The 21,490-nt window shown below is 48.7% G+C and overlaps 1 protein-coding gene and 1 long non-coding RNA gene across 6 annotated transcripts in view; one reads left to right on the top strand and one right to left on the bottom strand.

The window, feature by feature from the left end:
* The window catches only part of FHL2 (four and a half LIM domains 2), an 88,752-nt gene that overhangs the window by 27,329 nt on the left and 39,933 nt on the right, over positions 1–21,490 (bottom strand). Inside the window, exon 2 of one of the 5 annotated variants that reach the window (XM_085018508.1) lies at positions 11,295–13,626. The exons of 2 other annotated variants lie outside the window; for them this stretch is intronic. The gene's annotated coding sequence lies outside the window, so the exon portion shown is untranslated. Of the gene's footprint in view, positions 1–3,703; positions 3,741–4,009; positions 4,220–11,294; positions 13,627–21,490 lie in introns of those variants that run through there. 2 more of the 5 variants (XM_013995898.3, XM_021087114.2) reach the window with 2 other exon arrangements.
* Positions 5,919–20,385, top strand: LOC146404661 (uncharacterized). The gene is made up of 3 exons (XR_014841351.1): positions 5,919–6,059; positions 18,956–19,073; positions 19,872–20,385. It is a non-coding gene; the product is annotated as an uncharacterized LOC146404661 (long non-coding RNA).

Here is a 21,490-nt window from a genome sequence, read left to right as displayed (position 1 = left end):
GGGGTCTAATCGGAGCTGTAGCCACCGGCCTACGCCAGAGCCACAGCAACGCGGGATCCGAGCCGCGTCTGCAACCTACACCACAGCTCACGGCAACGCCGGATCGTTAACCCACTGAGCAAGGGCAGGGACCAAACCCGCAACCTCATGGTTCCTAGTGGGATTGGTTAACCACTGAGTCACGACGGGAACTCCAGCCCTAGTTTCTTGAAACATAAATATTTACCTGCTCCAAGGATGCCCTTTGACAGTGGTTTTATTTACCCACAGAAACTGGGCAGCTGCTTCTCCTCTGGGCACAGATATCACCTGCCTCACTTAGAAACACCTAAAGGAGGGCATTCCTGTTGCGGCACAGCGGAAATGAACCTGACTAGTATCCATGAAGATATGGGTTCAATCCCTGGCCCTGCTCAGTGGGTTAAGGATCCGGTGTGGCTGTGAGCTGTGGTGCAGGTCGCAGACATGGCTTGGATACAGCGTGGCTATGGCTGTGGTGTAGGGTGATAGCTGTAGCTCCGATTAGACCCCTAGCCTGGCAACCTCCATATGCTGCACCTGCAGCCCTAAAAAGCAAAAAACAAAAAACAAAAAACACCCACCTAGAGGAGATCTTTAAGGTACAGCCTAAACCAGGACAGCAAAGGTGTGGCTTATAAAGGCCAAGAGCGGGTAGGGTGACATGTGATGTCTGCACTCAGATAAGGCGTATCACCCATGAGAACTGCACTGATGATGGAGAGACTAGAGGCCACCTCATCAGAGACCCATGAGGGCAACCACATTCTATAGGAAAATGAGGAGCACCAGTAGCAAAGCGGTGATGGAATCTTAAGGAGGCCAGGCTGAGAGCTGGTGGGAAGAATCTGAAGCAGCTACTGGGGAACTGTCATAGTCAGGGTTCTCCAGAGGAACAGAACCAAACAGATATACACATATAACATGAAGAGGTTTATTATTAGGAGTTGGCTAGTATTATCGTGGAGGCTGGAAGTCCCGAGATCTGTGGGTGGCAAGCTGGAGACCCAGCAGAGCTACTCCATGGCTCTAGTCTGAGTCTGAAGACCTGAGAAGCAGGGGGCCAGTGGGTAAGTGCTAGTTCCAAAGCTGGCAGGCTCAAGACACAGGATGAAGTGGTGGCTTCAGTCTGGGTCCAGAGCCCGGAAAGGACTGTGTCGCCGCTCCACAGCCAGGCAGGCGGAGTCCCTCCCCCAATTCTCATTCTACTCTGAATATGAGGCCACTCATGCTGGGATGGGCACCCCAGTCTACTAATTATAAAGTGACTCCAGTAACACCCTCACAGGCGCAGGCAGACATTTGTGTCTGGCACCTCCTGGCCCCATCAGGTTGACACAGAATTAACCCTCATGGCAGCTAATGCTGAAACCCTCCCTTTAGGACAAGAGATGCCACTCACCCGACTGACCCCCCAAGACGGGCTGCCAGGTCGGTCCCCAGAAGACAAGAGAAGGGCCACGTGTTTAGTTCAAGGTGGTCACCTTCAGGAAGTGGCCACTTAGGATAACCCATGACAGATGTGGCTCTGATAAAAGTAGCATAATCACATGACCCAGGAAGCATCCAATGTCCCTGCTCCCCAGAGCTCAAGGAGCTAGGCATCCGATGGCTGGTTCAGAGCCCCTGCGGATGGATGAACTGGGGCCAAGCCCTGTAAGCTGGGGAACTAAAACTGGCCCTCAGTGCAGGACAGGAAGAGAGCCTGGGCCTCTCGAGCCCAGTCTGATTTTCTTCAATATCCTGCTGGGCCCTTCTGTCTACACTTTAGATTCTTTCAGTCCTGGAAGTGGTTTAACAACCATCTTGGGGGAAAGTGTGCAGCCTAAGGCCTCAGGGAAATGTTTGGGTGAGCTCTTGGTTAGCCTTGGTTACAACTCAGGCTCTCAAGTCAACCTGTCGGGGGTCAGCTCTCCAGGCCACCATTTCTAGGCAGGGAAAGCTTGAGAAAAGTTACTTTGAGCTCTCTGTGCTTCAAATCATCTGTAACAAGGGTAATGACAACTTTGTATACATTGCTCCTTTTTTGTTGTTGTTTTAGGCAGATGAAAGTTCCCAGGTTAGGGGTCGAATCCAAGCTGCAGCTGCCAGCCTATACCACAGCCATAGCAACATAGGATCTGAGCCTCGTCTGTGACCTATACCACACCTCATAGCAATGCTGGATCCTTAACCCACTGAGCAAGGCCAGGGATCAAACCTGCGTCTTCATGGAGGCTCATCAGATTCGTTTCTGCTGAGCCACAAGGGAACCCCCCCCCACCCCCCCGACACACACACCTTTTTTTTCTTCCATATACACTGCTGCTGATGTGCAGGCTAACATCCCTGGAAGCAGCCACTTCCTGGGTATTTTCTAGTTGTGGAAACTGAGGCACCACAAGATAGGTGACTTGGCCAAGGCAGCACAACTGGATGGACTGGGACATGGGCTCAGGCAGCCTGGCTCCAGCCCAAGCTGGCCTGCCACACCTGCCTCGTGGCATGTTTGTGCTTGAGACTGCCCCACAGTGCCTGGAACTGCCTGGCCGGTGGTAAGCCAACATAGCCCTTCCAAATATGCTCCTGTACAGATGCATTTAAAGCCCGCAGGACAATAAACACTATGGAGACCTCATTCTATATGTTAATTAATAATCCTTAAAAATTCTGGATGAAAACGGCTGTGAAAAAAAAAGTCTATGAAAACACAATGAAATGTCCTTCTCGATTTTTTAGTTTAGTTGTCAGCCTTGGAATCCCTGTACTTCTAAGACTTTCCTCAAACGTTTTTGAGTCCAAATCACTTTCAGAATACCAAAGAGACTACCTCTAAGGTAGCCTCACAAAACACATATAAGCGGGTTAGCGCCAAAGGAGTAAGAAGTATTTGACCATGTTCTTTTTTTTTTTCTTTTTTTTCCTGTCTGCATCCACGGCATATGGAGGTTCCCAGGCTAAAGGCTGAGTCGGAGTTGCAGCTACCGGCTACACCACAGCCATAGCAATGCAGGATCTGAGACACATCTGCAACCTACACCACAGCTCACCACAACACCGCATCCTTAACCCACTGAGGAAGGGCAGGGATCGAACACACAACCTTATGGTTACTAGTCTGGGTTTGCTAACCACTGAGCCACGACGGGAACTCCCTGTGTTCAGAACACAGTTGTGGTTATAAGCCCCAGCTCTGATTTAGTGCCCAAGAGCATCACATTTAACCAGATTAGACTAGTCGGAATGGAAACTCAAATCGGAACTCAAGAGAACTGATTTTTCATTTAAAAACAAAAGCTAAAACATTTCCCGCAATTTCAGGTATGCTCAGATACCACATCAAGGGAATTTAAGATTAGCACTTTTTTTCGTTTAAAAGAAACCCCACTTTTTTCTTAACCCTGGTGGTTCCATTCTTTTAATTTTCCCGCGGACCCATACCTGAGGCCACCCACAAGTGCCCAGGGGACCCACGTGGCCAGCGCACCACGACCACTAACTTGGTGAACCTCCTCTCCAGGATACAGGCTGCTGGCCTCTCCCTGGGATGGAGAGGGGTTCTTCCGACCCAAGGTACACCCGGGGTGTCCCCTTGCTTCAGCTCCGCTTTCCAGGGTGTCCCCCCAACTACCCGGCTCCCCCATCCCCGGGGTGTCCCCTCCTCCGCCAGCTCCCCAGTCCCTCGGCCAGGCTGGAGCGCACTCACCGCGCGGCTCACTCCGGGAGGTCCGGGCATTTCTGCCCCGCGGGGAGAGGTGCGCCCCGCCCGGAGAACCCGCGTGTCATTTGACCAAATAAGGAGACGCTCGCTGGGAGGCGCGGGCGACGCGAGCCGGGCGTTTGGGCGCCTGGGGCTCCGGATCCGCGCTGGGTACCCCGGCCCTTTGTTTGCCTCAGGCGTGTCCTCGGTTCTTGGCCTCGTCGGCGCAGGTTCCGGGGCTCCAGCCCGGTCCTGGCGCTCTGAGGCCCGGCGGGGAAGTTGCGGGGGCGGCGGGAATGGGCGGCCACTTACCGGGTCTGCAGCTGCGGGAGGCGCGCCCGGGGCGGGGGCGAGGGGTGCGCAGGGCGGCCCCGACGGCCCCTCGGTCACAAAGTCAGCCGGCGATGGCAGGAAAAATGGGTAAGGCCAGGTCTTTGTTCCATTGGGGAGGGACAAGGAAGGTCCAATCCCCCACACCCCAGGCCGGTCGTCCCCTCCCGCGCAGGAAGACCGAACTAAGATGGAGAGAGCGCCTCCCACAAGCCAAGCCCCGGCCCCGCACCCAGCCTGGTGGGACGGGCACCGCCCGAGGAGCGCGCGGCTTGGGCTGGCCTGGGACAGGGATAGGATGGAAATGTCCTCCACGTGCAGCCCGGCGCAGATGGCAGATGGATGCCAAGGCAGAGGAAAAGGGCCGGGGGCAGGCGTGTCACATTGCACTCAGTGGGCCTCAGAGAAGGAAGAGCTCTTGGATTGCGCTCTCTTGCTTGATGCTCAGTGTCCCCTGACATTTCAGAGGACGGAACCATAGAACCCAAGGGCTAGCCTATCAGCCACCACCTACTGCCAACCAGCTCTACGGAGCATCCCCTTTGCTCCTTAGCCCCCAAAGGTAAGGGTTAATTCCCCAGTCTATAGGGAGGAAATTTCAGCTCAGAAAGGTTTGCTCAGGACCTCCTGAGTGCTAATTAGAGTAGCTGAGATTTGATGTGGTGTCTGTCGATGGCAAAGCCAAATTACAGGGGAGGAGGTGCCCCTAGTCCCATCAGTCACCCTAGTGTCTCCCCTGGATGGGGGGGGGCACGGAGACTCGCCCCAGAGCTGAGCCCCCAGAACCTCCCTCCTGAAGATGGGAAGTGTGGGCTCCAGACCCAGACCTGATTTCCCAGGGACAGTCAAAGCACCATGATCTGGAAATCCAGTGCAAATTTGCTGGAAAGCCTTTACTCTGCAGTTACCCATATGTGTTGTCTATATGGTTGCAAATTAGAAAATGATCTCCTCCGTCCCAAATGTGAGCCTAAAGCTTGTTTGTAAAAACAAAGGGGAAAAAATGAAACACTAATTTCTGCATTTATCTTATTTCTTCTTTGTTTTGGCTTACTGGATTATCTTATTTTATTTTTATATTTTTTAAATTTCTGAGTTGAATGTTAAATTCATTTGTTTTAATTTTCTTTTTAACTAATATACTTATTTAGTTCTATAAATTTTCTTTTAATAACACTTTAGCCATGTCACACAGATTCTGATATGCTGTGTTTTCTTGATTATTATTTTAAGAAATCCTACAATTTTGTATATTTCCTTGACATAAAAGAATAAAGGAACATATTAAATGACCCTATGGAGATATATAGCAGCAAAATCCAAACTCTGGAAGCAAATTTACTCAGTTTCTACAATAATATCACTCAGGAAAAAAAAAAAAGGAATTAAGAAAGAAAGGAAGGAAAGGGATGGAGAAGGAAATCAATACATTAAAAAAGACTTAACAGGGGAGTTCCCATCCTGGCTCAGTGGAACCAAATCTGACTAGGATCCATGAGGACGTAGGTTCTATCCCTGGCCTCAAGCAGTGGGTTAAGGAACTGGCGTTGCTGTGGCTGTGGTGTAGGTTACAGATACAGCTCCGATTTGACCCTTAGCCTGGGAACCACCATATGCCCTGGGTGTGGCCCTAAAAAGACACACACACACACACACACACACACACACACACACACACACACACACACACAAAGACTTAACAAACTGCAATGGATGCATGGATTTTAGATTCTGAATCAAAAAACAAACTGAAAAAATAAGCTTTCATGAGATAATCTGAGGAAATGTGACACTAACACGTGATGACCTTAATCAATTAATATTAATTTGTCGTAGGTATGGTAATGACAGTGCACACACTCACATATTTTTAAAGCTCTTATGTTTCAGAAAGAGTACCAAAATATTTACCAGTGGAAAAACATTATGTCTGGAGTTGTTTCAAAATAACTGGGGTGAGGAGGATCTATAAATAAATAAAGGAAACAGCACTGGCCATAGAAGAACGGCAGCCATTGAAAGGTGGCAGCAGGTATGTCCAAGTTCATTATACTCGTCCTTTTCCTGTTACGATACTTGAAAAATTCCGTAATAAAAATAATTTAAATTATAAATGCATTTGCCCTTAACCTAGCATTTCCTTTTAATGGAAATTATCATACAGATGGACTTGCTCCTGGATAAACAGATATCAATATACAAGAGTAGTCATAGAATAGTTTGTAATAGCAAAATATTGGACCAGGTTATATGTTCACCAACAGGGCCTAGTTCAATATCACGTGGCACATTTTAGAATTATTTCTATATGCAGCTGTTAAAAAGAACGAGGTGGAGTTCCCGTCGTGGCGCAGTGGTTAACGAATCCGACTAGGAACCATGAGGTTGAGGGTTCGGTCCCTGCCCTTGCTCAGTGGGTTAATGATCCGGCATTGCCGTGAGCTGTGGTGTAGGTTGCAGACGCGGCTCGGATCCCATGTTGCTGTGGCTCTGGCGTAGGCCAGCAGCTACAGCTCCGATTCGACCCCTAGCCTGGGAACCTCCATATGCTGCGGGAGCGGCCCAAGAAATGGCAACAACAACAACAACAACAAAAAGACAAAGAAATAGCAAAAAGACAAAAAAAAAAAAAAAGAATGAGGTAACTCTTTACAGATTTGGCACGTTGTAGATAACAATAACCGTTTGTGTTGCTAAGAAAGGGGAAAGGCACTATGTGCATACAATAGTGGGGTATAGAGCTGGGTAGCTGGAGGTCAGGAGTAGAGGGGAGACTGATTTTTACTATATTTCCTTGGTTTTTTGAATTTTGAGCTATCCAAAGGTACTGTCCCTTCAAAAATTAAGGTATTTTATAAGTTAAAGCAACACATGCTTCTTTAAGCAAAAGAGGAAACAAATTTGTTAAACTAAGCTTTAGAAAGCCAAAGGCAATTTGCTAGAGAAGAATTAGAGGAAGGAGAAATGAATTCTGGGCTTGATTACATAGGTACTTTTCTGAACAATTTTAACCAAAGAACAAACTACTGAAAAACAAATTTTCACTAGACAGTCTGGAGAAATATATTTTGTAAAGCTCTGTCTTGGGCATCATCGTCCAACTGTCTCTCCATATCTTAAGAGGTTGGTTCCAGGATCCCCGAGGACACCAAAATCCAAGGAAGCTCAAGTCTCTTATATAAAACAGCAGAGCATTTGCATAGAACCTCCTGTACACATTAAATCATCTCTGGATTACTTCTAGTACAGAAACTACCTAAATAGCTGTAAATGCTATGTAAATAGTTACCAGCCTGGCAAATTCAAGTTTTGCTTTGGGGAACTTTCTCGATTTTTTTTTTTTAATAGTTTCCATCTGAGGTGGGTTAAATTCTCAGATGCAGAACCCACTTATATTTGGAGGGCCGACCCATATTCCCAGGACCCTAATGATTGTGCATGCATATCATATGTGCTTATTAAATACAGAAGTTGGACCACAGAAGAATTGTTTTAATATGTGACAAGTCTTTCATTTTGTAATTGGTTACTTCACAGTATAGCAGATGGAGTATTATAGAAAATATGACACTATCTATAGCAAGATAGCCGATCTCTGGAATCTAGCCTGGATTTGAATTCCTGTCCTGCTGACGACAAGCTCTGTGGCCCCCAGACAACCACAAAACCTTCCTAACCCTCAGTTTGCTCATATGTAAAATGGGCCACTGACAGAGTTTGCAGAACTGTTGGGAAGCTGCTTTGACACAGTGCATATAAACTGCTTACCACTAGTGCACCCTTGGCACACAGTAGGCCCTCAGGGTATATTAGCTTTTTTTCCATGGGTAAAGGAGAGATGGATCCAGAATAGGAAGGAAACGTGAAGGTGGTTAAACAGTACAAAGGTTTTTTTTTGTTTTTGTTTTTTTTAGTTATAAGATTATCCTGCGGATGTCATGGAAGAATGGTGACTATAATTAACAACACTGTATGGTTTACTGGAAAGTGGCTAAGCAAGTCAATCCTAAAAGTTCTCTTCATGCAGACACACCAAGGTTGTTACCTGTGTGAGGTGATGGATGTTAACTAATGCATTATGGCCATCGTTTCACAATGTACACAAAGCTCAAATTGCGCTGTACCCCTGAAACTAAGAGAATGTTATGTATCAATTGTATCTCAACAAAGAAAAAGCAGGAAACAGACCTAATTCTCATCAGTAGGAAGGACTGTGGTTTAGGTCCTGTTCTAAAGATAAAAGAGGATCCTTTTGCAAGAAAAATTCTGTGCTATAGATAAAAGTCTAGTTCATAGGAGGACCAATACTAAGAAATTATATTTCCTGGGAGAGGAACCCAGTGGTGATGCAGATGGGTTATTCAAGTCTTCTCTGATTTTTTTTTTAATTTATTTTTTTTGGTCTTTTTGCTATTTCTTGGGCCGCTCCCGCGGCATATGGAGGTTCCCAGGCTAGGGGTCCAATCGGAGCTGTAGCTGCTGGCCTACGCCAGAGCCACAGCAACTTGGGATCCGAGCCGCGTCTGCAACCTACACCACAGCTCACGGCAATGCCGGATCGTTAACCCACTGAGCAAGGGCAGGGACCGAACCCTCAACCTCATGGTTCCTAGTCGGATTCGTTAACCACTGCGCCATGACGGGAACTCCTGATTTTTTTTTTTTTTTTAAGGCCACACTTGAGGCATATAGAGGTTTCCAGGCGAGGGGTCAAATCAGAGGTATAGCTGCTGGCCTACATCACAGCCACAGCAATGCCAGATCCAAGCCGTGTTTCCAACCTATATCACAGCTCACGGCAATGCCGGATCCTTAACCCACAGAGTGAGGCCAGGGACCAAACCCGCGTCCTCATGGATGCTAGTCAGATTCATTTCCACTGAGCCACAATGGGAACTCTGAGTCTTCTCTGATTTACTTCAGTTCTCCTGTAATTCCCACACCGGCCAACACAGGCCAGATGTCTTCTTACCCTCGGGTGGGAGAGGCCCGGCTCGGGACCAGGAAAGAAAGGGAAGGCTTTACGGGGTAGGCCAGTGGTTCTCCAAGTGGGATCTGAGACCAAAAGCATTCGTATCACTCAGACCTTTGTTAGGAGAAAGCATGGGCAGGCCAGCTCTGTGTTTGAACAAGCCCTGCAGATAATGCTGATGACTGAGAGTGCTCTGGGGTGAAACACCCCTACAGATCCATCTCTGGACTCCGTAATTTACCAGAAACTTCTATGGGGGAAGGGAATAGGAACAGAGACACACTAATCACAGGCCAGGTCTGGGGACTCACATGCAACTGTAAGGATTACTCACACTGTGGGCACTTCTCAGTGAGAGGCACAGACAGAAGAACCCTTACAAGGCCTGAAGTTCTAGCCGAGTCTCAGTGATACAAACACTGGAACTGAACTCTCCTCCGGGCCTGAGAGGAGGGCCAGCTTCCAGGCATGTGGGCCTGTTGCAGACCCATCTGGGGGTTGGTGGGGAGGCACCTGGGGCCCTGGCCACTCCCAGCAATAGCTGGAGCAAAGGCTCCCCGCATCACCCTAGCCTCCATCTCAACAGAGATCTTGGCAATGTTTTTCTCCCATGAAGCAAGGATTTCTCGCTGGCAGTTAGTCTGGCCCACTCCAACCCTGGGCAGGAAGCTGGTGGATGACCTGCCCCTGATTCAGAGGGAATCATCATAATTGCCTCGTGGTTAGAGAGTGAGTAAGCGTCTCAGATCATAAAAGCTGGCAGCGAGGGGGGAGGGGAAGGGAGGGGAGCCGGCTCTGGAGGCAGGGCGCCTGCCCAGCCTCAGACACCTGCCTGACTTTTCCTAACAGCACAGTTTGCAACCGGATCCAGCAGGAAACCCCCTAGGGCGATGGCCTCACAGGCTGGGTGCTCACTGCCTGGGCCCCTGAGCTTGCGGAGCAGACGGGGAAAACTTGGTTTGGTTACAGTAATGATAGATGGATGGATGGCTCTTGAAGGACCCAAGACTTTCAGAAAGAGCTCAGGCCTCACAAAAGGCAAACCCTTTCCCTGCCCTTCCCCCACCATGCTCTGGTTAGGAGGGAGATGCTTGGCTGGTCCTTAAGATGAAATTTCCACATCCCACTTCTTCATACTCCCCCTTCCTCACACTGACTCCCGGGTGTGTTAAGCCTCCAAACACGTCTGCCTTTGAGCCAAACCCACAAGCAGCTCTGGGATCCTGGCCCTGCCATCCTTGCCATCCTCTGTTCCTGCGTAACTGAGCATCTGACACGAGTTTCCAGGGTGCCTTTGTGAAGTCAGAACAGTTCTGGCCTCTCTTAACGACCAATGAAAGGAAGCGGTTCACACCGCAGCTCCTTTGGGTCTGTTTCGGATCAGGAAACACTGGGCTGTTTCCGATGAAATTATTTCTACTGTGGGCCCAGAAAGACTTTGCTTCTGGCTCTTTCTTTGAGATCGTTTTGTTTCCGATTCCAGCTCTTTTCTGTAGCAATTCTTTCACTTCTCTGCTTGGCAGCAGTTGTGGGGTTGTTTTTTCTTTTTTTACTTTTTTTCCTGTCAGTGAGTCCAAAATCCATTTTTAAAAAGTTTGAATGTCCGAGGTCTGTGCAAACCTGGCAAATCCCTATCTTAAAGGAACCATGCTGCGACCCTAAACTTTCTGCAGCACTTTGACATGCAGCCTCTGATGGTCCTTCCTGGCGTCCCTGATATGGGAGCTTTTCATGCCTCGCTTGTTTCTCAGAATGCTGGTTTCCAAACCACACTGCAACTGCAGTTATTCTTTGCGAAGTAACTTTATGAGTCAACACTGTGACTTTAAAATCCTAGCATTTGTCTTGGGCCACCAAAGTCCTTTCATACTGTTTCTGCTTTGGTCAGGGCCATTAACAGAAAACCTGGTGGTCTAGTTGCTAAGGCCTAGGCGCCTGGTGGATGGGGGAGGCATGCGGCGGGCAGGGCTCCAGGCCAGGAACGCCAATGGAACAGTGTGTACATGGCCACAGTTAACAAATACCCTTAACCTCACCTCACCTGAGAGACAAAGGGTGTGCCACCTCTCCTACCTCAAAGGGTTAATTATCTAGTTTTTGTGCAAGTTCTTTTTTTTCGTTTGTTTGCTTTTTAGGGCCGCGCATGGGGCATATGTTAGTTCCCAGACTAGGGGGTCGAATTGGAGCTGTGTCTGTGACCTACACCACAGCTCACGGCAACACGGGATCCTTAACTCACTGAGCGAGACCAGGGATCAAACCCACTTCCTCATGGATGCTAGATGGGTTCCTTACCACAGAGCCACAGCGGGCACTCCTCCAAGTCGTTTTTATGGCTAATCAATAATTGAAAGTTTCCTGGAATGTCTCCTGTGGACGGCTCTTCAGCAAGATGTGGATCTGTGTGTGATGAAAAGCTGTAGTTTAAGTTGACTTGCGGTCTTCTGAAATACAAGTTAAGGAATGAGCCGGGGTTGGGGGCGCCTGTGGGAGCGTCATCTTGCAATCAGGTGCCTATTTATCCACAGAGACTCTGCTGGAGCTTTGAAGGGGTCCCCGCCCTTGGAGGGCGCTGCAGCCAAGCAGGTGGGGAGCTGAGGCCCAGAGAGGGGCATACAGTTCCTCCCCATCCAGAGGCCTGCTTCCAGGGGGATCAGAAAGAAGGCTGGTTCGGACAGCCTCACACAGCCAGCCAGGTCTGCAGGAAGAGTCAGCTTATTCTGGACACGTCTCTCTTTTCACAGACGGGGCGCATACAGTCCATGGATGTCAGTTGACAGCCTGACTCTGCGTTGACTTTAGAGGAACAGCCATTCATCACCACTGTTACAGCACGTTTCCTCTGCTTTGCTTTTCTGACTGATGTGGTGGCACGCTCTATAGAGGAGGGTGAGAAGGGTGTGGATTAAGAGTCTTAGCAGATTCCTGGCTTCTCCTGTGGCCTGAAACTCCAGGGGGAGAGGTGTCTTCAGCCGGGCTCTGCATCCACGGTGGTGCTGGGAAGCAGAGTGCTAGCAGGAGCCCATGGAAGCTGCCATGACTGTGCCACTTCCCAATGGCACCAGGAAACACTGGAGATGGTGGCAGGAAGGGCCCAAAGGAGGGGATGTCTAGTGTGATAGGCCTTGGGACATAGTGAAGGGGCCTCCTGGGAAGAGGGGCTCCTAGAAGCACAAAGGGACAGAGATGGCAGGAAAGACGCACAGAGGAGAGGGGAGGAAGATGGGAAGGTGGTGAGGGCAAGTGAGAGGGAGCGTCCGTGTGGGAGGGCTAGAGGGCACAAGTTCACCATCCTCCTGGAAGCTGGGATGCTTTCTGAGGAAGAGGTTACCGCCAACCTCTCCATGCCTTGGCTTCGCTCCTGCCATTCCAAGCAAGGCCACAGCCCTGTGAGCCCAGCAAGACGGCAGCTGAGGGAAGTTTCACAAAGGGGATCCACCAGCTTGGATCGTCCCCAGCTTGGATCTCCCTTCCTGTTGAATGGAGCTGTTAATGCCAGCCGTGCGGGCACTCCTGAGGTTGGTGCGCGTTTGGTCTGCAGTCCTGCTCAGGATGCACAGCAGATCGTGCGGTATTAGGCTCCCTGTCCCAGAATGAGGAGGCAGAGAAGTGATGACAAATCCATGCTGCAGCATCCCAGGTTGGTGCTGGCTTCCGCTGGAGTCCAGGCTGGAAGAGCCGGGAGCGCTTTTCCCCAAGCAGATAATGCAGTGTGGCTCCTGGGACCTCTGCGGCGGCTCTGCCAGGTGGACTGCCACCTACTCCCTGCTTCCTGCCACAGGGCCAAGGCCAAATTAGCCAGGAGGAAAGGCATTCCAGGAGCTCAGAGATTACCAGGCTGGGGTGGGGACCCCAAACTACCCTCTGCCCTGGTCAAGCTGGAAGCAGGGTCTGGGACTGGGGGGAGCCTGGAGCACCGTGGTCCCACAAGACAGGAGCAGAGCCGCAGAAGAGCTTTGTCTCCCAGGGGAAGCAGTTTGCCAGCCAGAAGGAGACCCAGGGTAGCTTTACTGGTGAATCCTGGCCTGAATGCCTCCTCCTTAGAAGCAGGCAGTGCACCAATCACAGAAGTAATCCCAAATAACTGAAGAATGAGTGGTTTTCTCCTTTCTGTCCTGGTGGTGGTGAGGCAGTCTTAGCAGATGGAGCGGAAGGGTTAAGCTGAATGTTAGTCTGTGTGAGTCCATGGCAGGGCCACCAACGGCCACTTTAACTAAGCATCCCCAGCAGGCCAGGCTTCAGCACACCCTGCTCTGAATGTTGGCAAACTGCCTGCTGACAGAGGTGAAAGGGCAGTGAAGTCTATTCTAACTACTAGTCTCTGGGAAATGTGTCATCCACCACCCTGCGAGTTCATGATGGTGTCTGAAACCAACACTTTGGACTGTCTTACTCAGACCAGGAAGGTTTCCTGGCACAAGGAGCCAGAGGGAGGTGTGTGGACATCTTTTTGTGTGGTTTGTGTTTCTATGATGCTGAAAACCATAGGGGTCCACGCAGGTGGAAAGAAATGCTAGAAGGCTCAGGTGAGGAGAAGTGACATCCTTCAAGAAGACAGAAGTTAGCGCCCATCCTTCCAGAAAGGAAGTTGGTGTCCTTCCAGACAGAAGTTAGCAATGCTGCAAAGCTGAAGACAGGAGGCAAGCATTTAGAAAATTCAGGTGATAGAAATAAGCTTAGGGAGTTCTGTTGTGGCACAGCATTAATGAACCCAACTAGGAACCACGAAGATGAAAGTTCGATCCTTGGCCTGGCTCAGTGGGTTAAGGATCTGGCATTGCTGTGAGCTATGGTGTAGGTTACAGACGTGGCTCAGATCTGGTGTTGCTGTGGCTGTGGTGTAGGTCAGCAGCTGCAGCCTTGATTCGACCCCTAGCCTGGAAACTTCACATGCCTTGAGTGCAGCCCCCACCCCACCCCCAAAAAGAAATATGTTTAGTTGTTTCAGGAAGCAACATACTGTATATTAAACCAACCTCAGGTAGGATGTTATGAGACCAGTACCTAGAAGGGTTTAATTTTAATATTTCCGAGTTCCATTTTGTCATTTACAAAACATTCACCATGCTGGACCAGAATCCATGGCTTGTTTATTAAATCCTGAATGTAAAGGTCAGGGCAGGGCAGGGGGCAAGCGGTAATATGAACCCACATAAAAGAATTCCACACGGGCCTCCTGGAGCATATTAATATCATTGCTTGAGATATTCAGACTCATTCATTTCCATCAATAAAACTGTTCCTAAAATTAAGGCAGACTCACATCCAATGTACCTTCAACTGCAGACAAAACTAAAGAACATAAGCATGATTTCCCAGTATTGCCTTGGAGTTAAAGTTTTAAAATGTAACTTTAAAACATGAACACAAATTAGAACTCTAAAAAGTCTATTATCAAAGACCAATGCTGTCACACTTAGAGCAAGTTTTTGAAAAAATGCTAAGCATGATGTGGCAACATTTCTTTCTCATGAATCCTTTTCAAGCTCCACTGCAGAGCCCTGTCTCTTATTCCTGGTTTGAGTTACAATCTTTCCCCCCACTCAACTCAGAATTCTAATCTTTGAAGTGACAAATTTGTGTATGATCTTGGAACTTAGAGCTGTTTTGATGTTAAGAGCTCAGATGTTAAGAGCATCCTTCTCCTAGCAATTGGAGTGAAGGAGGTGGCCAAGAGGAAGCTATTGGGCAGGAACTTGCTGTTTGCACTGTGAGTCACCTTCACAAAGCCACAAAGTTAAGAAAGCTTGGGCCATCCCTTCCAGAGCTTAAAGTCCAGTGTGTCTGGAAGGGAGGGTTCCAGCTTGGTAAAGATAAAGTGCCAATATGATCTGGTCAGAGCTAAGATAATAGAAAGCATATCCCACCCCGGGTATATATTCAGAAGAGTGGAAAGCCGGGTCTCAAAGAAACATTTGCACTTGCGTGTTTATTGCAGCCTAATTCACAGCAGCCAAGAGGTGGAAGCCACCCAAGTATTCATCAGTGAATGAAGAAACAAAATATGGTATAGACAAACAAGGGGAGATTAGTCAGTCTTTAAAAGCAAGAAGGGTCTGTTTGTTCATGACAGGCTGCAACATGGACGGTTTTGAGGATGTTATGCCAGGCGAAGTCAGCCAGTCACAAAAGAAATGCTGAACGATCCCATTTAGGAGGTACCTCTGATAGTCAAATTTATAGCGACAGAAATTAGATGGTGGGGGACCGGGGGCTGGGAAGAGAGGGGATGAGTTGTGTAATGGGTACAGACTTTCAGTTCTGCCAGAAGGAAATGTTCTGGAAATCTGTTGTACAACAACGTGAATATACTTACATGACTGAACTGTACACTTATAAACAAAGATGCTAAAAAAAAAAATCAGAGGAGTTCCCGTCGTGGCGCAGTGGTTGACGAATCCGACTAGGAACCATGAGGTTGCGGGTTCGGTCCCTGGCCTTGCTCAGTGGTTTAACGATCCGGGGTTGCCATGAACTGTGGTGTAGGTTGCAGATGCAGCTCGGATCCCGCGTTGCTGTGGCTGTGGCGTAGGCCCCAGGTTACAGCTCCAATAGACCCCTAGCCTGGGAATCTCCATATGCCGTGGGAGCGGCCCAAAAAGAAATAGCAAAAAAGACCAAAAAAAAAAAAAAAAAATCAGAAAAGTACATGTGTAGAAAGTGGGGGGAACACACGAGAAGTGCTTAGTCCAAGCTGCAGGTGTGCGATGGCTAATTTTATGTTGACGGGGCCGCAGGGTGCCCAGACATTTGATTAAACATTATCCTGGGCATATCTATGAGGGTATTTTGGGGTTCAGTTAGCATGTGACTCGGTAGACGGAATAAAGCAAATTGCCCTTCTTTATGGGGGTAAAGCCCATCCAATCCAGTGAAGGTTTACACAAAACAAAAAGGCTGACCCTCCCCTGAGTAAAACAAAATTCTTTCTGCGTGACAACCTTCAAGCTGAAACATCTGTATTCTTCCTGCTTTGGGACTAGAACGGAAATAAGGGTTCTCCTAGGGGTCTAGCTTGCTGACTCACCCTGCAGAGAGCTTGGGACTGCTCAGTCTCTCTCTCCTTTTTTTTTTTTTGCTTTTTAGGGCAGTACCCAAGACATATGGAGATTTTCAGGCTAGGAGGTCGAATTGGAGCTATAGCCACAGCAACCCAGGATCGGAACCACATCTGCTTATGGCAAAACGAGATCCTTAACCCACTGAGCAAGGCCAGGAATTGAACCTGCGTCCTCATGGATACTAGTTGAATTCGTTTCCGCTGCGCCACTACGGGAACTCTGTGACCGCAGAGTCTCCATAATCACGGCACCCAATTCCTTACAATAAATCCCAGAGACACATATCTTTGGAGAACACTGATTGACTCAGTGATAAAGTGTCCCAGGAAGGCTTCCTGGAGGGAGTGTCATCTGACCCAAGCCTTAACAGACAGGCACTAGGTGGCTAGGTGGCCATTTGGCCAACATGAATGGGGCACTGAGGCCAATGGGACTGGTCAAGGCCTGGGTCAGAGTGTGGCACCAGTTCAGCATTACTGGAGCCAGGGATGAGGCTGGGGAACTGTGCCCAGGCCATGGGGAGACAGGTGCCACGTCAGGGAGCTTCATCCTGTGAATATCTCCCACTCCCACTAGACCCACCCGAGCGAGCACGCAAACCTGAGGCCAGAAGGGCTAGTGATTCCAGGCTAAACAAGCTCAGAGGTTTCTTTAGTGCAGGATGTTTCAGAGCCACCCCTCCTTTTTCTGTCTTTTTAGGGCCACACCCACGGCATACGGAGGTTCCCAGGCCAGGGGTCGAATTAGAGCTGTAGTTGCCAGCCTACACCACAGCCGCAGCAACACCAGATCCAAGCCGTGTCTGTGACCTACACCACAGTTCATGGCAACACCAGATCCTTAACCCACAGAGGGAGGCCAGGGATCAAACCCAACTCCTCATGGACACTAGTGGGGTTCATTAACCACTGAGCCACCATGGGAACTCCTTTTTTTTGTTTGTTTGTTTGAGAGTCTTTAACAAGCCAGAGTGTAGCACACATCTTCAGAAGAGGATGTCGTATTTTAATACAGATCCCTCTCCTTGTCTAATTCTGACTCCCACTGAGATGGGGAAGGAAGCCAGTTTCCATAGCCTAGGAGGAGACTGGGGCCATTAAAAGGGCTGGATGGGAGTTGCCCGGCCAGCTCTTTGGGTAGATGACTCTGGCTCAAATATACGAATCTACCTGGGGCTCATTTAGAAGGTTTAGATCCTCCGTCCGGACCCTCTGGAGTCCCCTTCGGTCCTGTTTACTGCTTCTGTGTGGACTGGATTCACGCCCCTCTCCCTCAAGTCTGACAACCAGAGGCAACGTCTACACTCAAGAGCATCTCTTGTAAGGAAATGCAAAGCCCTGTAAGGAAAAACTTCAAGAGTGACACCTCAAAGGAGTATGGTTCCCCACGAATGGTCCTACTTAATTGATGTCATTTCCTCCTTCTTTCTATTAAAGCAATGGCCTCATTTAAAAAAAATATATATATATCTCTGCAGGGTCAGAAACCATGGGCTCACTCAGCCCTCCCCTTCCCTGTCCTGTTTCCCCACTTCCTACGGGGGCGGGGGGCACTTGCTTGTTAAGCCACACTCTGCTCCTGGCAAACCCAACCAGGGACAAGTGGCTCTGCTTAGTCCAAGAAGGCATATGAGGAACAAGGGCAACAGGACGTGGGGGAGGGGTCAGCTTCAAGCATGTTAACCGTGTAAATCGGGAGAAATTATGGTCGGCGACTGGATGGATACTGAGGATGAGTCTAAGATAATTTCTTTGGCTTGGATAACAGGACGGTACCAGCATCAGGAAGAGAACAAATCAGTTGTGGTGGGAGATAGATGCAGTTCAGACCTATTGAAACTGAAGCACTTTGGGGACAGCCACCCAAATGGAAAGATTTTCCATATTTGTATGAACAAGCAGGGCCGGGGTGTGAGTGGGTGATACGGACATAAGGCTCATTAGATAAATGGTAATTTAAAAAACAACTATCAGGAGTTCCTGTCGTGGCTCAGTGGAAACGAATCTGATTAGTATCCATGAGGACACAGGTTCGATCCTTGGCCTCGCTCAGTGGGTTAAGGATCCGGTGTTGCGGTGAGCTGTGGGGTAGGCCATAGACGCGGCTCAGATCTGATATTGCTGTGGCTGTGGTGTAGGCTGGCAGCTACAGCTCTGATTCGACCCCTGGCCTGGGAACCTCCATGTGCCGTGGGTGTGGCCCTAAAAAAAAAAAAGACAATAAATAAATAATAAGAAACAACTGTCACATATAAAATAGATAAACAACAAAGGCCTACTATATATAGCACAGGGAACTCTACTCAATATTCTGTATTAACCTATATGGGAAAAGAATCTGAAAAAGAATGGATCTATGTATAACTGAATCACTCTGCTGAACTGTTGGAGGCATGACTATGTGACATGACAAAGAGTGGAAAGAAAAGACTGGCGCCATAGAGTGGCTGTAGAAGGTCAGTCTATACAAAGTCTTGTGACTCTCTAATGACCCTTGAGGCAAAACAAATGAGAACAACATCAAAAAATGGCATCTTGAAAACAAGATTGCTGAAGCACTGATGTTGCTGATGGAAAACCATCAGCTCTGACATTCTCAGGACTGGAGCCTTGGGGGGTTTATGGGAGAGGCCATAGATGGCTTGAAGCAATCAACAAATTATGGCCTGGGAGGGCTAAAACGTTTATGATTATTTTATGTGCTTAGGAATGACTGTCCTAGCATATCTTGCTTCCAAAAAGTCTGAAGTAAAATATCGATGTATCCCCTGCACGTACAAGGAAGTAGAAAATAGTAAATAAAAACCATGAGTTGGCTCAGAGGATTGCTATTGCCTCTTGAAGGCAGTAGTCCCCTGATCCCACTCTATTTCTGTGTCTCTTCTTATTTCTGCAGCACCGCTGACTTCGGGACCTGGGTTGCTGAGCAGGCCTCGTCACTGAACACCTAAAACCAACACAACATTGTACATCAACCATACTCCACTATAAAATAAAAATTAAATTTAAAAAAGGTAAGTTACCCAAGAGAGGCTGTGGCTTGTGAGAAGTGGGTCAAAATTCCAGGAGGCTCCAGGGTTTGAGGGGCGGGCAGAGAAGAAGCATCGGACAGAGTAGGGACTGGCCGGGGGGGATAGGGGGACCAGGAAAGAGCAGGAGACCCATGACTGAAATATTCCTGAGGATTGTGGCTGGGAGCGTTGAAGGGCAGAGCCTCGTGGAAGTGGTAGGTGACTTTGAAATGCATTTCAGTGGGAGGGACCGAGGCCAAACCTCAGCAGGCTGAAGCTACTGCCACTGAGGATGTGGTGGTGGTGGTGTGAGAAGTGTGACAGGAATAAACAGAAGCAGGTGGTTACCAAGGTAGAAACCAGGCCCCGAGTAAATGATGTGTCCAAAGTCAGAGCTGATGGTGTAGACAGAACTCAGACCAGGAGGGTGTGGAGTCCACAGCCTGCAGGGTCAGAGCTGATGGTGTAGAAAGGACTCAGACCAGCAGGATGTGGACTCCATGGCCTGTGGGTCCTCCTTCCTAAACAGCTACCCCAGCTAAGCTCAGCAGCTTGGGGCGCTCACCTGCCCTCCTCTCTTCCGCCCTCCCAAGCAGCACAAGAACACACTATGCAGGGAAAGGCAACCCCCCACCCCGACCCAGTCCCTCCTCTCTCCGGGCTCTGCTCGGCCCTCACCCTTCCAGCAAAAACGGCCAGAAAATTTCCAAGATCAAGAAGCATAAAATCTGACTTTTTTCCTAATCAGAAAAAAGAAACTTTCCACTCTGCGTTTTTTTCCTTTCCTCTGTCTTCTTACAGGGAAGGACACCACCTGTCCCTGGAGCTGGGCTCGCAGTGAGCGACTCTGCCGAGGGCTGCTCACCCTGCAGCCTCAGTCACGCGTGCCACAGGTTGTCGTGTTCTGGGATGCCCTGTGGCCCAAAGGACCCTGAGCTATACTCACTGGTATTTGTTACACACAAACACACACGGACACAAGGCAAAAGATGGGACATACCTAAATGCTGACAGGTAGGGGAGAATCGAACAAACTATTCAACTTGACGGTGGAATCCGCCATCTGTAAGGAGTCAGGTGGACCCTGCATGAGGAGCAAATGCACACAGAACATCTCCTAAGAGCCCAGGGCACATCACCGTGCAGAGCAGCCACCAATGGGAGAAGTCCTGGGAGACAGAAATGGAGGAGGGGGTGGGGGTGTGCGGGGTGGCGGGCGGGGAGAAAACCCTGTTTTCCTACTTCTCCTTTTGTTCCTTTTGAATTTTGATGATCACTGATGATCTACCAAATACAATGAAATAATACATTAAAAGGTGATATATCTTTTCACAGCAAAGACAGTTTAAATAATGTCTTGAAATAATAAAACCCCGTAATGTCTGTAATGATGGAAGGGCAGGGGCCTCACAACAGGCAGTGAAATATTTTGTGACACATTGGCCAGACCAAAAAACTGAAAAGCGCATTAGCCTGTGCTGGGAAAATGAGCCCAATGAAAATCTGCTCTCAAAATAAGTCAACAACACAAAAATAGTAACCAAAGCAAATCCCTTAAAAGTTCAAGACGTTTAGGCACCTCTGAAGGATTTCTCTGTGGCCTTAACCCCGAATTAAGCAGCAGGGGTCACTGGAAATGAAGGATACAGCACAGGCAGTACAGTCATCAGGATAATGTTTTGTGTAATGGGGATAGGGAGGAACATGAAGGGAACTGAACTCTGTGTGTGGAATCATATTCGGTTGATCTCAAGTTTACTTATTTATTTATTTTTTTGGCCTTTTTGTCTTTTGAGGGCTGCACTCTTGGCATATGGAGGTTCCCCAGCCTAGGGGTCGAATAGGAGCTGTAGCCACTGGCCTATACCACAGCCACAGCAATACCAGATCAGAGCCTCGTCTGCGACCTACACCACAGCTAACATCAATGCTGGATCCTTAACCCACTGAGTGAGGCCAGGGATCGAACCTGCGTCCTTGTGGATGCTAGCCAGATTCGTTTCCACTGAGCCACTGTGGGAACTCCTATATTCCGTCTTTTGAGGTTATGTTTTTTAGTTGAAATGTATGAAGAAAATGCAGCCTCACAGATATGTTGTTGGAAAGAGACGTGTTTCGTAGCCATTTCAAGTAACTGTCAAGATATATATATATTTTTTTCTTTTTATGGCCGCACCTGTGGCATATGAAGTTCCCGGGCTAGGGGTTGAATTGGAGCTACAACTGCCGGCCTGCACCACAGCCACAGCAATGCAAGATCCAAGCTACATCTGTGACCTGCGCCTCAGCTCACAGCAATGCCCCATCCTTAACCCACTGAGCTTCTTGCTTTTCCTGCTGCTCGAATAGACCTGACTCAGGCAATGATGTCTCTGCCTCCCACCTGATCTTGCCACCCCCCAAGCCCCCACCATAGGAGT

Source organism: Sus scrofa, chromosome 3 (assembly GCF_054392235.1).
Source record: "Sus scrofa isolate SSC_HxYL_T2T_F1_AM1 chromosome 3, Sscrofa_HxYL_maternal_Yorkshire_Landrace_v2.0, whole genome shotgun sequence".
NCBI classification, from domain to species: domain Eukaryota; kingdom Metazoa; phylum Chordata; class Mammalia; order Artiodactyla; family Suidae; genus Sus; species Sus scrofa.
This window is presented reverse-complemented; position numbering and strand designations above follow the sequence as displayed.